Consider the following 14,945-nt stretch of genomic DNA (forward strand, 5'->3'; position numbering starts at 1 on the left):
CTCTGCCATCTCCTTCCTTTTTCTCCGCCCGCCCTCGCCAACTCTGCTCGGAAAACTTTGCGCAAAATGGAACGGCTGGAAGAGCGCGCGCGCGCGCAACGAGGAGACTCGGGCAGGAGATAGGCGTAGAAAGAGAGCGCAGCGAAGGATCGGCTTGGAGATCGGGGCAGAGAAGGAAGGGAGGATGGCTAAGGATGCGACGGGGGTGGTCCCCCACTTTTTTGGTGTTCCTCTTTCTCTTGGGGGCCACGTGGAGAGGCTGGACCGCGGCAAACCAAGTCTGGGTATGTGCCGATATAGAGGCAGGGGGCTTCTTTCTGCGTGTCCCACTCCGGGGAGGGAAGAGGAGGTGGCGGCTAACTGCTACATCCGATGGGGCTTTGCATGCTGGGGGGGGGAGGAGGAAGCGGAGAAGCCGGCCAGCCTCGCTTAGGGCCTCGGTGCCAGAGAGCGCTTGTTGTTGGACCTGGAGAGGGAGAGGAAGGAGCAGGACGGCTGTCCGGGACTCGCAGCTGCCTGGCGCTTTGCGAGGCCCAGGGGTGCTGACGACACGAGTTTGCTTGCTGCGTTTACTCGGGAATAAGGGCGGCCGCGGCCGGAACGGTAATCCCTTTATCGGGGCCGGCCGACTAAACTGTCAGCAAGCTTCCAGGTGCTCCGGAGCTCTCCGCTGACGCTGCGGAGTTGAAAGCCTGCTCTCGCCTTTCTGGCATTTTGGTTGGGGCCTCCTAATGCGAGGGACAGGGCAGCTCAGTCGGTAGAGTCTGGCTCTCCGGGTCGTGGGTTCGAGCACCACTTCGGGGATAAGATTCTTGCATGGCAAGGAGTTGGGCTAGACGACCCTTGAAGCCCCTCGCAACTATGCAGTTCTATGGTTCTCCCACCCACTCCACCACAATTGCTCGGGACAAGTTTCCGCGAAATTGGGGCATTCACAATCTGGGTTAAAAGGAGAGCTATAAAGAAGCACCTATGGCCAAACCCCTTGAGGCCTCCAATCCCTGCTGGGCTCCAAACTTCAATCAGCCACAGCCATCATAAGGCAGGTTTCCTTTGTGTTCCCCGTTAAAACCAGCACTTGATTCAGAGCTGGAGGACTGTAATTTTAATTTGTTTTGGGGGAGCAGTTGGGCACCTGCTTTGTATGCAGGAGGTCCCAGGTTCAAGCCACTGGGGTGGGGGGCACACACACCAGCCACCTCCATCTACTGCTCTACTGGCAGTGGCTTCCAGGGGTCGCAGACAGAAGCACCCCACCTCATCTTCTATTTAGAAGGAGAGACTCCAGGAATTGGCTGCATGAAAAGCATTGTTCTACTCAACAGTAGAGCCACTGAAATGAATGGGCCCAATCTAGCCATGTACTTTCATTTGAGTGGGCTGTATCTAATGCTAATTCTACCCAGGAATTAGAACTGTTGAAGTTGATGGACATAACCAACACAGGTCCATTCATCTCAGTGGGTCTGCCCTGTATAGAAGGTGCTACTCAGTGGGTCTACTTGTGAGTATAACTTTGGGTGCAAGGCTTGGACAGTGGTGGACCCTACTCCAGTCTCTTGTGGGCTGCAGCTCTTTGGCTTCTTCCATCAGCAACTTTTAAGTCTCTTTAAGGTTACCATATTTATTCAAGTCTAATGTGCCCTTGGATCTAATGCACACCTCAATTTTCAGACCCTTGAAACCAAAAAAGGTATTTGCTGGCAAATGCAAATGTGCCATCGAATCTAATGCGCACCTGAATTTTCGCAGCGTAATTTGGCCAAATGAGATTAAAAAGTAAAGGTAAAGGTAACCCCTGCCCGTACGGGCCAGTCTTGCCAGACTCTGGGGTTGTGCGCCCATCTCACTCAAGAGGCCAGGGGCCAGCGCTGTCCGAAGACACTTCCGGGTCACGTGGCCAGCGTGACATCGCTGCTCTGGCGAGCCAGAGCTGCACACGGAAACGCCGTTTACCTTCCCGCTGGTAAGCGGTCCCTATTTATCTACTTGCACCCGAGGGTGCTTTCGAACTGCTAGGTTGGCAGGCGCTGGGACCGAGCAACGGGAGCGCACCCCGCCGCAGGGATTCGAACTGCCGACCTTTCGATCAGCAAGCCCTAGGTGCTGAGGCTTTTACCCACAGCACCACCCGCGTCCCTCAAATGAGATTAGATTTGAGTAAATACGGTATTAATAACTTCCATCCAATCTCTTGTGCCCACTACAGCTCCCCCACAGCTCCCCCACCCCATGTTTGAGGATGAGATTTCAAGCCTACACCAGAGGCAAGCGCAGCAGCAACACGCCCAGCCCTTACACCAACTACCCTTCGGTGAACACAATAAAACCTGGAATGCAAAGCAGGTGAAAAGGTGTGGTCTGGCTGGTCATGAGGCTGAGGCTGGCCATGATGGCTGTCAGCATTCCAAGGTCTTTTAGGTGTCACGTTCTGGGGTGTGCCTTTAAGGTAACACAGTGTTTGAAGAATGGAGGGCATCAGCTGTGCTGCATTAATTATACTCCCTGGTGAGTTTGTAGGAGCAGGGTGGGTCCGAAGGGAAAATGGCTATCTACTGTCTTTTCCCCCCCTTCTTCACCTAAACAAATGGAATAGAGGAAGACCTTTTTCATTTTCTTATATTTTGCCAGGGAAACATGGCCAGCTTTCTTAAACCAAAAATTCTCAACAGGAGGGCAGAAGTTGAAACAGGAATCTGCTACAGAAGAAGCTGGCATTTTAAGAGGGAGTTTGGAGATAGTGTACAGTAAACAGGTGACCACGTGCAAAGTTTAAGGTCAGAGTGGCCAAGAAATAAAGCCCAATACCAGTCCTGCTTAGAGTAGACCTGCTGCAATTGATGGTCATGACTCACTTTGGCCTTTTAATTGTAGCATGTCTGTTGTGAGTAGGGCTAGCACTCGCTACTACTTTTCTCCATAAGATGCTGGGGCAGGTTACAGCAATGTATAAAGACAATATTGAAACTGTTTAAAGAATTTACAATCAGGAAGGATAGGTTGGGTCCTAAAATATAGCAACACAAGAAGAGCCCTGCTGCTCAGGGCAATAGGCCATCTAGCATATGATCCTGTTCTCAAAGTGACCAACCAGATGCCGCTTTTGAGGGGGGGAAAACACAAGCAGGACACAGGTGCAACAGTATCTCTCCTCACTTGTGATTCCCAGGAACTGAAATTCAGAGGAACAAATTAGGGTGTCAAAGGTGAGGGTTAAAAAGGTGTTTTTTCAGCATACAGTAAAGTACTTTCCTTCCTTGGAGGTTTTTAAGCAGAGGTTGAATGGCTTTTAGCTGAGATTCTTGCATTGCAGGGGTTTGGATTAGATGACCCTCAGGGTCCCTTCCAACTCTACAGTTCTGATTCCATACAATTTAAGCTGCCATGCTCACCTCTGTAGAGAGGGGGTTCCACAGCTTAGGGGCTGCCACAGAGTGACCTGTTTGGCAAATGCTTCCCTTGTTCTGCACTGGCTCCCAGTATGTTTCCAAGCACAATTCAAAGTGTTGGTGTTGACCTTTAAAGCCCTAAACAGCCTTGGCCCTGTATATCTGAAGGAGCGTCTCCACCCCCATCATTCAGCCTGGACACTGAGGTCCAGCTCCAAGGGCCTTCTGGTGGTTCCCTCTTTGCAAAATGTGAAGCTACAGGGAACCGGGCAGAGGGCCTTTCTGGGAGTGGCACCTGCCCTGTGGAATGCCCTCCCGCCCAATTTCAAGGAGATAAACAACTACACGACTTTCCAGAGACATCTGAAGGCAGTCCTGTATGGGGAAGTTTAAAATATCTGATGTTTCATTGTACTTTTACATTCTGTTGGAAGTGACCGAGAGTGGCTGGGGCAACCCAGTCAGATGGGTCGGGTACAAATAAATTAGTATTAGTATTATTACTAGACTCTAGCTGTCATCATCCCTGACTATTGCCCCGCATCCCCAATGGAAGCTAATGGTGTGGTGCATGTGATCTCCCTAACCTTGTTGCTGTCTGAATAATAGGTTTGCAACTAATAGCATGCAGTGTTAAGAACAACATAACCTATGGATAATTTCAAAGATGTAGTAAGATTCCAGTCCCCATGGTTTTGTTTTTTTTAAAAGATAGAAGTGTCTCCGAGTCCTACCTGGAAATTCCTGGAATTAAACCTGGGACCTTTTGCATGGAAAGCAGAACATACAGTACATCCTCTTGCAAATATGGGAACAAAGACAGTCCCTCTGGAAGCAGGCCTAATAAACTATGTTAATGCCATTTCACAACGGTGAGGCATGGAGACAACAACGCCAAGTCACAAATCACAGGCCTACATTTTCACATTTGTTTAACTATTAATGTTCTGATTCCAGGGCCTTGGAAGAGGAAGCAAGCATGTTGGGTCAAGCGAGGAGGGCCTTAGTTAAATACTACTAATATTTCAAAATGAACAAAACGTGGAGCAGTTTCCCTTTAGGTTCCTTCCAGCTAAGGATAGTGGCGACAGAAATAGCAAGGGTTACATCATCTGCTTTCCTAAATATTAATGTGTGCGCGGACACACACACAAACACAGTGTGTGTTCTCTTGAGACAGGCCAGAGATTGCACACTGTTTTGAGAGCGAGGGAAGAAAAGGGGGACACAGTTCAAGGTATACCTGTCTGCCTGGTAGGCTGTGTGAAGGCTAGTCACCTCCCCTAGGGTTAGCCAATGTAATGCCTTCCAGATGTTGTTGGAGTACACTTCTGCTATCTTCATCTCTGACCATTGGGCCATGCTGATTGCCAAGAACGAGGAATGTAAGAAGAGCCCTGCTGGATTGAGCCAGTGGCCTATCCAGTCATAGAATTGTTGAGTTGGAAGGGACCCCAAGGGCCATCTAGTCCAACCCCCTGCAATGCAGGAATCTCAGCTAAAGCATCCAGGACAGACGGCCACCCAATCTCTGCTGAAAAACCTCCAAGGAGTCCACCACCTCCTGAGGGCGTCTGTTCCACTGTCAGAAAGTTATTCCAGAGGTTGAGTCAGAATCTTCTTTCTTGTCACTTGAAGCCATGGGTTCAAGTCCTGCCTTCCAGCATCCTTTTTTCACAGTGGCCAACAAAATCTGCATGGTACCAAGCAGGTGTGGCCCTCTGATCCACACAGACCAGAACTTTTCTTTTAAAATCATTATAATGAAGCACAGGAATATTTCAGCACATGGCAGAAGAGCAGGGGAATAAGAAGAGGTTTGTGCACAGGAACCATCCATACAGCAGAGGTGGTGATTTTAAAAGAAGAAGAGCCCTGCTGGATTACACCAAAGGCCCATGTAGTCTGGCATTCAGTTAGGAACATAGGAAGAAACCTTAATAGTGACCATTGGTACATTGAGCTTAGTGTTGTCCACACTGACTGGCAGCAGCTCTGGCAGGGTCTCTTCCCTGTCATGCCTGCAGATGCCAGGGACAGAATTTTCTACATGCAAAGCAGATAATCTATCACAGAGCTATGAGGTTGAGCTCCAGGGACCTTCTGGCAGTTCCCACACTGTGAGAAATGAAGTTGCAGGGAACCAGGCAGAGGGTCTTCTTGGTAGTGGCGCCCAACCTATGGAATGCCCTCCCATCAGACGTGAAGGAGATAAGTAACTATACAACCTTTAGAAAACACCTGAAGGCAGCCCTGAATTGGGAATTGTTTAATGTTTAGTTATGTTTTTATATACGGTATGTTGGAAGCTGCCCAGAGTGACTGGGGCAACCCAGTCAGATGGACGGGGTACAAATAATAAAATTATTATTATTATTCCTTGCCCTCCACCCAGACTGAAAGCCCTGCCCACGGCAGAGAGGTGTATTATAAACCACCCTGTGAGTCTCAGATGAAGGGTTGTATAGAAATTTTAACAACAACAGAGGGGCCAATGCTCTTTGGGGTCTCCCTGCTCCACAAAGGAGATGATGCTTTCAAAATGGCAGTTGTCTTTTTCAAGCCCTGGCATGGAAATCACTCGTGTACTGAATCCTATTAGGATCTAAGTTTTGCTTTTTTTGTTTTTCAAAAGGAAAACATTTAAAGGATGGTTAAGGAGCCTCAGGTCCATGGACAGAATTCAGCCCTCCAGCTTACCTGGCCCTCAAAACTCTCCCCATGCATCACCCCATAGGAGCCAACTCCTATGGTCTGAGAGTCTCCCCCACACAATAAAATGTTTGAGGGTGCTGCCCCTCCCCCAGAGTTGATGAGCATTGCCATTCAAATGGTGTGTGTGTACCGCGTCATGTGATCGATTATACAGGGTGGGGCTTACCTGGGCCCCCCAATATTTGATTCAAGTTGCCACCCTGCATCATCCTGTCACAGTGTTTTGGTTTGACCGCACTGTGCCTTTGTGATAAAGCCTCTCTGCTTGCCTTGATGGAGGATGGAGAGAAAAGTGTGGGTGAGCAGAAACCAGCCTACTGCCCAAAGCTTAAATTTGCATCCATTGCTCTGCCCAGTTTTGCCTGTGGCCCAACTCACCACATGCATGCAGTCCTCAAAACCTTTACCAGAAGGGAATGCAGCCCTAGAACTGAAAAACGTGCCCCCCACCTCAAATCCCTGACTTAAAAGGATTGCCTATCTATGTATTCATTGGAGAATTAGCACCCTTGGGTGTCAGACTTTAGCGGGGCTTGTTCAGCTGGGCTCTTAAGTGAAACCACTTAGCATAACTTGTTCAGGTGGATGCGGAAAGGTGCACTTGGAATGACAAGGTGATGAGTCAACTTACATTAAATAAATAGGTTTGTGTACAGTATATGAAAGACGGAGGGAGGGGCAAAGGAATCTGTTGACCTCAAAGCAAGATTTGCACACCTGGGATTAAAATACAACTCGTTGTTTTTCTGAACTGCTGATGGGGACAAGAACAGTAGTATGCTGCAGAACTCTGGAGGTGGCGCAGCTATCCTGCGCACTACACCCCACCCTAACAGTAGATGGCTTTGGCTCTGGGGGGATCAGTTCCCAGTGCTCACTTCCATCTTTTAAAATGGGAATAAACAGCCTTACAAATTAAGTCACCCGCCCACATTTATCTTTTTGCTGCTGCTAACCATATTTTAAAATGGTTTTCCAAAAATGCACAACTTGTGTCAAAAAGGTTAGAAAGAAGAGACACAGAAACGGGCTCTCATAAAGCTTCCCAACCTGTTCTGCCAGAGATGATTCTTGCTCTTCCACAGGTAACCAAGGTGTGGGGCATTTGCAAGCCTGCTATTATCCTGCCTCACAGATTGGGTTGGGATATGTGTTCTTGAACTCTGAGAATGCCCCTGTGGAGCTAGAACGGACATGAAATTCCCTCGGCATGCAATGGCCTGCACCCCACTTTCCAATTGAAATAATTGGGAGTCCTGGAAAAGTTGTCGACAGCGATTAGATTTCGCACCAAGCAAAAAGTTGTTCCTTTTTTCCTGTTCTCTTTTAGCTTCCTGCTTTTCCTATGGCATCCTTCCTCATCCACATTTCACACTCTGCCCCTGGATGGGAATAAAGACCTGGGCTAATCTTCCAGGGGCTAGATTGCGGTGATGGGCAGAGCCAGAAGGGAAAGTGCGCAGAGCAATAAATGCAAATTTTACCTTTTGTACCATTCGTCCAACACATAGGTGTGTTCTACACCACGCCCACACACCCCTCTGCCCTCCATTCAGGTAAGCAAGATCCATTGTCAGAATTAAAGGACTCCTACCCAAGGAGATAAAGAGGCAGGGCTGGTGAGAGATGCTGGCCTGGGTAGAGTCCCAAGCAGTAAAAAAAACTTGGCACAAAATGGCTCCTTAAACCAGGGTTACAGTCGCCAAAACAGAATGACTAGTTGCCATTTTGGGGCCAGGCAGCTTGAAAGTTGTATTTTTCCAATATGACTTTTTGGTTCCTGAAATTCATTGATTGTGCAGATAAAATATAATGGATAGAATTCTACAGAATGTGTTGCTAGTTTGTGAAAAAGTTCCAGGTCCAAGGACCCCTAGGCATGCACCTCCAGATGGTGGAGACGTCAGGTGCCATCCTTGTGCCCAGGCATCTTCACATGGTCGCAAGTGGCCGATAGCCAAGTGCAAAATGTGCCTGGTGAATTTCTAGCATTGGTCCTGACGGCCAAATGGAGAGGCATGGAGCTGCTTTTGTGCAATGGGCCTGAGGTTCCCCCCTTGCTCCCCCCCCTTTATAAACTACTTTGTACATTCCCCTAACAAAATAAAGTCTTAAGGGAATGCGGCCTCGCATTGGTTCACATCCATTGTGCTATACTCATATTGCTCCATTTCTCTCCCACATTCCTTTGCCATCAACCTTTCTAATTGTAAAATCATTGGAACAGAGACTTCTCGTTTCTCTCCTGTTGCTCATGTACCCCTACAGAGCCATGTTTCTAGAACATGCACACTATAAACGATCATGCTTTCTGTAGGCTATGAAATGTGGCCCACCCTCTCTGCAAAAGTGAGTTAAGATTGTTTTTTGTACATTAAGTTATAGAAAACAATCCCCATAGCAAAGACCAGCATCAATCCAAAGCCATCAAAGAGAAGCATCAGGCAGTGTAGTCCGAAGGGCATAACCAGAGTTAAGATCGTCATTATAAAACTAGCAATTCATAAAACACTCTTTGGGGGCGGGGGGGGGGAGTTGCATTGTTTTAAGGTGGGTGAAATTCTTCAGAATAGTTTTGTTTTTAAAGGCAGGTTGCATCCAACTAAACTAGAGTAGCCCCACTGAAGTGAATGGATCTAAGTAAGTTGTGTCCTTTTAATATTAGTGAGCCTACTCTGAGGATGACTAGCACTGGACACAAGCTAACACTACTCAGAGTAGACCCATTGAAAATAAGACATGCTCGGTTCATGTCCATTAATTTCAATGGGTCTACTCTGAGTAGGAAATTGTTGGAGACAACCAATGTGTTTACTAGGGTGAGAAAGAAGCTATCACCACTTTCAGTGGCAAGACACCCGCTCCCAACATAAACAGGAAAGGTGTGTTTCATAACCCCCCTTTTAAGAGAATTTTGCAAGAAAACATTTCAGTGAGTTGGACTGCAGCTTCCAGTCTGACATGGGCCTTTATACATTTGGCAGTTGTTCAATGAATGGAAGTGGGGACACACAGAAAAGGAAGCAAGCTTTCGAAGTAAATACAGTTCCATGCACAAAAGGTTTCTAGATAACTCCCCCTGCTGCCGCCTTTATGCTGGAATCTCAGCCTGCACCAGGCAATTCTGACAGTTAAAAGTATGCTGAACGTTGAGGGAGTGGCAGGTGCTGGTTGGATATTTTAAACTGGACCTCACATTCGCATGACACTAATAACTTGCTAATAAATGTGTGCTCCATAAATTGGTCTAACCACCATCATCATGGGGCTTCCAGCAACTGGTATTCAGAAACATTGCTGTCTCCCAGCAAGGAGGCCCTGAGCACAACCATCATGGCTAGCAGCTGGGAATCATGGGTGGGGAGAGTTGGTGTTGCTTGTGGGGACTTACTATTGGGGCATCCAGTTCACTACTATAAAAACAGGACTCTGGACTACTCGGTCCTCCTCTGGCCTGGTCCAGCTGCAGAGTTCTTCTTTGGGCTGCATTCAACTAAGTTCTATTCCAGAGCAGACCCACTGAAAATAATGGGCCTACATTAGTCATATCCATTCATTTCAAAATGCATACTTTCTAACATTGGATACAACCCTATGTTCTTAAGTTCCGATTCTATCTCCATTCAGTTTTACCAGACCCTCCAAGTGTCCCTATTTTCCAGGGACAGTCCCACATTTATAGAAGCTGTTCCGGTTTCTGATTTGATCCCAGAATGTCCCACTTTTCCTTAGGAGATCCCTATTAACGTCAGAGAAATGTTGGAGGGTATGGTAGGCTGTCCCAATTTTCATGGGACAAATGTTGGAGGGTAGGGTGTTATGCAACCCCTGAGCCAAGGAGATAAGTAACTATACAACACTTAGAAGACATCTGAAAGCCATCCCGTATAGGGAAGTTATTTTTAATGTTTAATGTTTTATTATATTTTTATGTATGTTGGAAGCCGCCCAAAGTGGGCAGGGTATAATTATTACTACTACTACTACTATATATGTTATGGAATAGGACATCCCTTTTTTCATCAGAGAAATGTTGGATGGTATGTTTTACTAGATGACTCCCAGTACTATGAAAAAATAAAGGAAAAAATAAACACCCCTTTATTTCTACATTTCCGTGTTAGTTGCCTTTCCCTGTCTCCTAAGGTTAATATCTCCAAATACATTTCTCACAGGGTACGTGCCACAGCTGTCTAGCACAGGTATGGATGGGTGCACAGCATGGGCTAATAAACTCCCCCCCCCCCCCGAAGATTTGCACAGCTGACAACCTTCCTAATTTTTCAGCTGTTGTCTTGGAGATAATGGAAAGGTAGAACAAAGGCGCACACACAAACACAACGCAACTCCATCTCTAAAATAACTTTTTGAATGGAGCACAAGAAAGCAAAGGTTTGATTCCTATAAGGAATTGTTCAACCCAAACCCCCAACCATGGCCTGTGTAAGCGGGAGGGGCACATATGTAATATTTTCTTCCAAAAGCACATTTCTTGGGGAGGGAGGGAGTGACATGTGAAAAGAAGAAATCCTTGCTTTTGGTGGCCCCACCCCCAGCATAAACACACAAAGCACTGGCTTAATGATTTGAAAAGTAGGGCAGTTCTCTCATCACCTGAGGACTTAACATCCCTGTCATTGTATCCAAGAGGAAGGAAATGTCTCACTTCCCCAGCTATTTCAGGAACATAAATCAATTGCGGGGTAGGGGAGGGGAGAAGGGTGGTTAGCTGAGCATTCCATCATAGGCTATTGGAATTGCATTCCTGGGCCACCCTAGGCAGTGAAGTGAAGTGGTTAGAGCACTAGTCCATCCATCCGTCCCCCCCAAAAATCATGTCTCAAGCAACCTGCCTCATGGGCTTAGAATGAAACAGATTCTCCCATTGGAAGGGTGGGGAACACCTGTGGCCCTCCAGATGTTGCTGAATTACAACTCTAGTCATCCCTAACCACTGGGTCATGTTGCCTGCGGCTGGATGGAAGCTGATAGTTCAGCAAGATCTGAAGGGCCACAGGTTCCTCGCCACTGTGCTAGGTACCTGGGCTACTGGCTGGCTCCAAATAAAATATCTGAGGGGCTAGTTTACTTCTGTGGGCCTGCATAGCTTGACACCCCTCTTCTGACCCTCCACGGATTTATCCAGGGGGGTGGGTAGGGGGGAAAGATGCAGCTCGGAGGTAGAGAACATGCATTGTATGTAGTCAATCCCCGGTTCAGTCCCCAGCATCTCCACACAGGGCTGGGAAGCTCCCCTGCCTGAAACCATGAAGAGCAGCTGCCAGTCAGTGTTGATCTGGCTCAGCATAAGGCAGCTTCCTACATACAGCTTAGATCTGGTTTTTATCTTAGTACAAGTTTCAACTGCCCTATCAATGCCAGGACGTGTGAACAGCAGCACTTTACACTGATTTAAGCCGTAGCTTCTTGCCATATAATGTCCTTAACAATTTGGGATCAGGGCCTTCTCGCCATATTGTCCTGCTGGGGACCCAAGATCTGCAGGGGATGCCCTGCCGCAAGTTCCAGCCTTAAGTGTGTTCAGTACTGTGGGCCCAATTATGTGGAGCTTCCTCCTGGCTGGGAGGAGAGAGGTCTTCTTGCCATGGCCTTTCCATTTCAGCAATGCACTGCAGTGAAGTTTTCTGTTGCATAATAGGTTTTATCCACTACATGCTTTTCATTATTTTTTAGAGAGTTTAGAAATCTAGGTAATTAAATGGCATATGAATACTGCACTTTAACTAATATAACTAGTTAAATCTGAGGACCAGTCACCCATCAGAGGGCCTTCTCAGCAACAGAAGCTCCAGTTGTGGAAGGCACTTCCTCTGGGAGTTAGGCCGACCGCAGCATTCATGGTCCTGCAGAGTTGGATAAACCCATGAGGAATCCTTTGCCCATTGTGGGGCTTGAACCCACAATCCTGAGATTAAAACTGAACCAGGTTAGAGCAATGTCCTCAGCTTTAGATGCTGGCTGAGGACCTGCCTTTCTGTGAAGACTGTAATATCAGCCTGTGTAGTGAGAAACAAGCGTACTTGACAACATTATGTGATATTTTATTACTGGGTTTTATTTACGTAGTTGCTGTAACCAGCCCTAAGGTCTTCTGATGATGGGCAGGAATGAAGGTTATGTGTATATATATATGCTTGTCATTATCTATATTAATTCCCCCCAGCCCTCATAAAAACTTTAAAAGTGCACTGCAGTTCATTCAGTGGCTGATCTGGTTTGGCATCCTGTTCTCACAGTGGCCAACTTGATGTCCCAATGGGAAGCCTCCAGCAGGACCTGAGTGCAACCACAGCAACTCTCCCACTTCTGAACCCAAACAACTTGCATTATGCCTCCGATTCTGGAAGTAATGTACGGTTATCATAGGCAGCAGCAACTGATAGCCTTATTCTCCATGAATTTATCTAATCCTTGTTGGGAGCCATTACTACTTCTTGTGAGAGAGGATTCCAGTTTCATCATGCACTGTCTGAAAAAGTATTTCCTTTGTCCTAAATCTTCCAAGATTCAGCTTCATTAGATGGTCCTGAATTCTGGTGTTATGAGAGACGGAGAGAACAACTCTCTGTCGACTTTTGGCACTCCAAGCATACTTTTAGATACCACACTGCTCGCATATGGCAGGGTTTATAAACCAGACAAGTGACTTTACGTATCTGAGGGTACTAGACTCCAGTCCATGACAGCTTCCACCATAATACATTTGTTACGTCTTTTTAAGGTTTAATTTCTTTTTCCTGCCAGACACTTAACACAGCTAGCCAAAATGTTGCCCGGAGCGTTCTTTCCTTCCCTTTGCTGCTCTTTCAGTGCTCAGCCTTCTGCCACCAGCAAAACTTCCATCTCTAAGACAAAACAAGCCCCTGCATGCCTCTAGTTAGTTGTACCTCTTGATTCCCCACCTCCCTGATCTCAGTTCAGCTTGCCCTTCCTTCCTGGAACACCTGGACCCAGTGGATTCCCATACTACCCTGTGTATAATTACACCAACCTCACCCTCTTCCCGAGTCTCCCGAACCGGCTCTTCTCCTCTCCTGGCATTCTCATTGAGCCCTCCATGTTCCCTCACACATATCTCTAGAAACTATATTTGGAGATGGGCTGTAGCCTAGTGGTAAACTGTTTTTCATGCAGAAGGCATGTTTAATAATAATAATAATAATAATAATAATAATAATAATAATAATTATTATTTATTTATAACCCGCCCATCTGGCTGGGTTTCCCCAGCCACTCTGGGCGGCTTCCAACAGAATATTAAAATACAATCCTCAGTATCTCCAGGTAAGGCTGGAAAGGACTCCTGGTCCAAAACCCTGGAGAGTCACTGCTAGCCAGTGTTGACAATGCCAGATACACCAATGAGTCTAGCTCTGTAGAAGGCATGTTCCTATTTAAACCTGTTCATAAGCATGAGGATCAGAACTTTACATTATCTTTAGAAGGTCCACAGCTCAGTAGTATAGCACATGTTTTGCATGTAAAAAGTACAAAGTTCAATCGCAGGCACCTCTAGGAGCTGGGAATACCACCTGACTGTGAAACCCTGTAGAACTATTGCCAGTTAGTGCAGAAAATACTGGGACAAACAGACCAATGATCAGATTTTGTCTAAGTCAGCTCCATATGTGCAAAGCAAATTCCTTCTTCTTCACCCACCACTCTTGGTACCTCTTCCTTATTTATTTTTTGATATTTCTATGCTGCCCCATAACAAGGTCCTTTGGATGGCTGGTGATAAATGGGGGGGGGGGGGCTAAAAAAAGAAAAGTTTTTTTAAAAAAAAACATTTAAAAGGGGAGGTGGATGAAAACAACAAAACAGAACTGCCATGCCACACCCCCAAAATAAAAAACATCAAAGGCTCAGATTACTGAAGCCAGCCTTTGCCAACCTCTCCAGAAGTTTTGGACTACAGTTCTCATCTGCTCTAGCCAGCCTGGTTCTATGATGTCAAGGTTGATGGGTTCCCAACTGTGCTGGCTGTGGCAGCTGGGAGTTATAGTCCAAAACACCTGGAAGAAACAAAGGTGGGAAAGGTTAATATAAATTCAGGACACCCAAAGTCTAGAATCGGGTGTGGGAAATCTTTGCCCCTCCCCCAGATGTTGATGAACCACAGCTCCCATAATCCCTGGCCACTGGTCATGTATGCTGGGGCCAATGGGAGCTGCAGATAGCAACATCAAAAGAAAGGACTTCATCACCAGAGAGATGGGGCCAGGCAAGCCTCCTTGGGAAAGTTACTCCATAAGTGTGGGTGTGTAAACTACTGAGAAGGCCCATTTTGGACCAGGTTTCCAGATGATTTTGAACAGCAGCCCTGACAAACAGTGTGTTGCAACAGTCCCCCCCCCCCCCTTAATGTTTGAAGGGAGACGTGCCAGACACTTACCATCTCCTTGCTTAAGTTGCCACCTACATGCAGAAGAAAAACCTTAGGGTCTAGATCCAGAAAGCTACATAGAATTGTAATGTGCAACAGGGATGGACCCATAAGCTGGGCTCCCTAGATGTTGTGAAGCACAATTATTGTTTTTTAACTCTTAATTTCAATTATCTGTAAATGCTTTTATTGATAATTTTAATATTGCTTGTAAACCCCTTAAAAGACTTGTGACAATCAAGTGGTATATTGTTAAATGCTGTCCTCGGTGCTCATTCTTTGAGCACCCCCAAAATCCCTCTGAACCCCCCCTCCCACAAACCATCTCCAAAGCCCTCCCATTAGATGTCAAGGAGCTAAGTAACTATATAACCTTTAAAAGACATCTGAAGGCAGCTCTGTATAAGGAAGATTTGAAATGTATGATATTTTAT

At 46.6% G+C, this 14,945-nt stretch overlaps 1 protein-coding gene and 1 long non-coding RNA gene across 9 annotated transcripts in view; one reads left to right on the forward strand and one right to left on the reverse strand.

The window, feature by feature from the left end:
* GATAD2A (GATA zinc finger domain containing 2A) overlaps positions 1–14,945 on the reverse strand; it is a 79,374-nt gene that overhangs the window by 63,270 nt on the left and 1,159 nt on the right. The gene's annotated exons all lie outside the window — the stretch shown is intronic.
* On the forward strand, positions 131–3,112 carry LOC310835882. The gene is made up of 2 exons (XR_014559761.1): positions 131–284; positions 2,221–3,112. It is a non-coding gene; the product is annotated as an uncharacterized lncRNA (long non-coding RNA).

This window comes from Podarcis gaigeae (genome assembly GCF_964106915.1).
Source record: "Podarcis gaigeae genome assembly, chromosome: 18".
In the NCBI taxonomy this organism is placed as follows: domain Eukaryota; kingdom Metazoa; phylum Chordata; class Lepidosauria; order Squamata; family Lacertidae; genus Podarcis; species Podarcis gaigeae.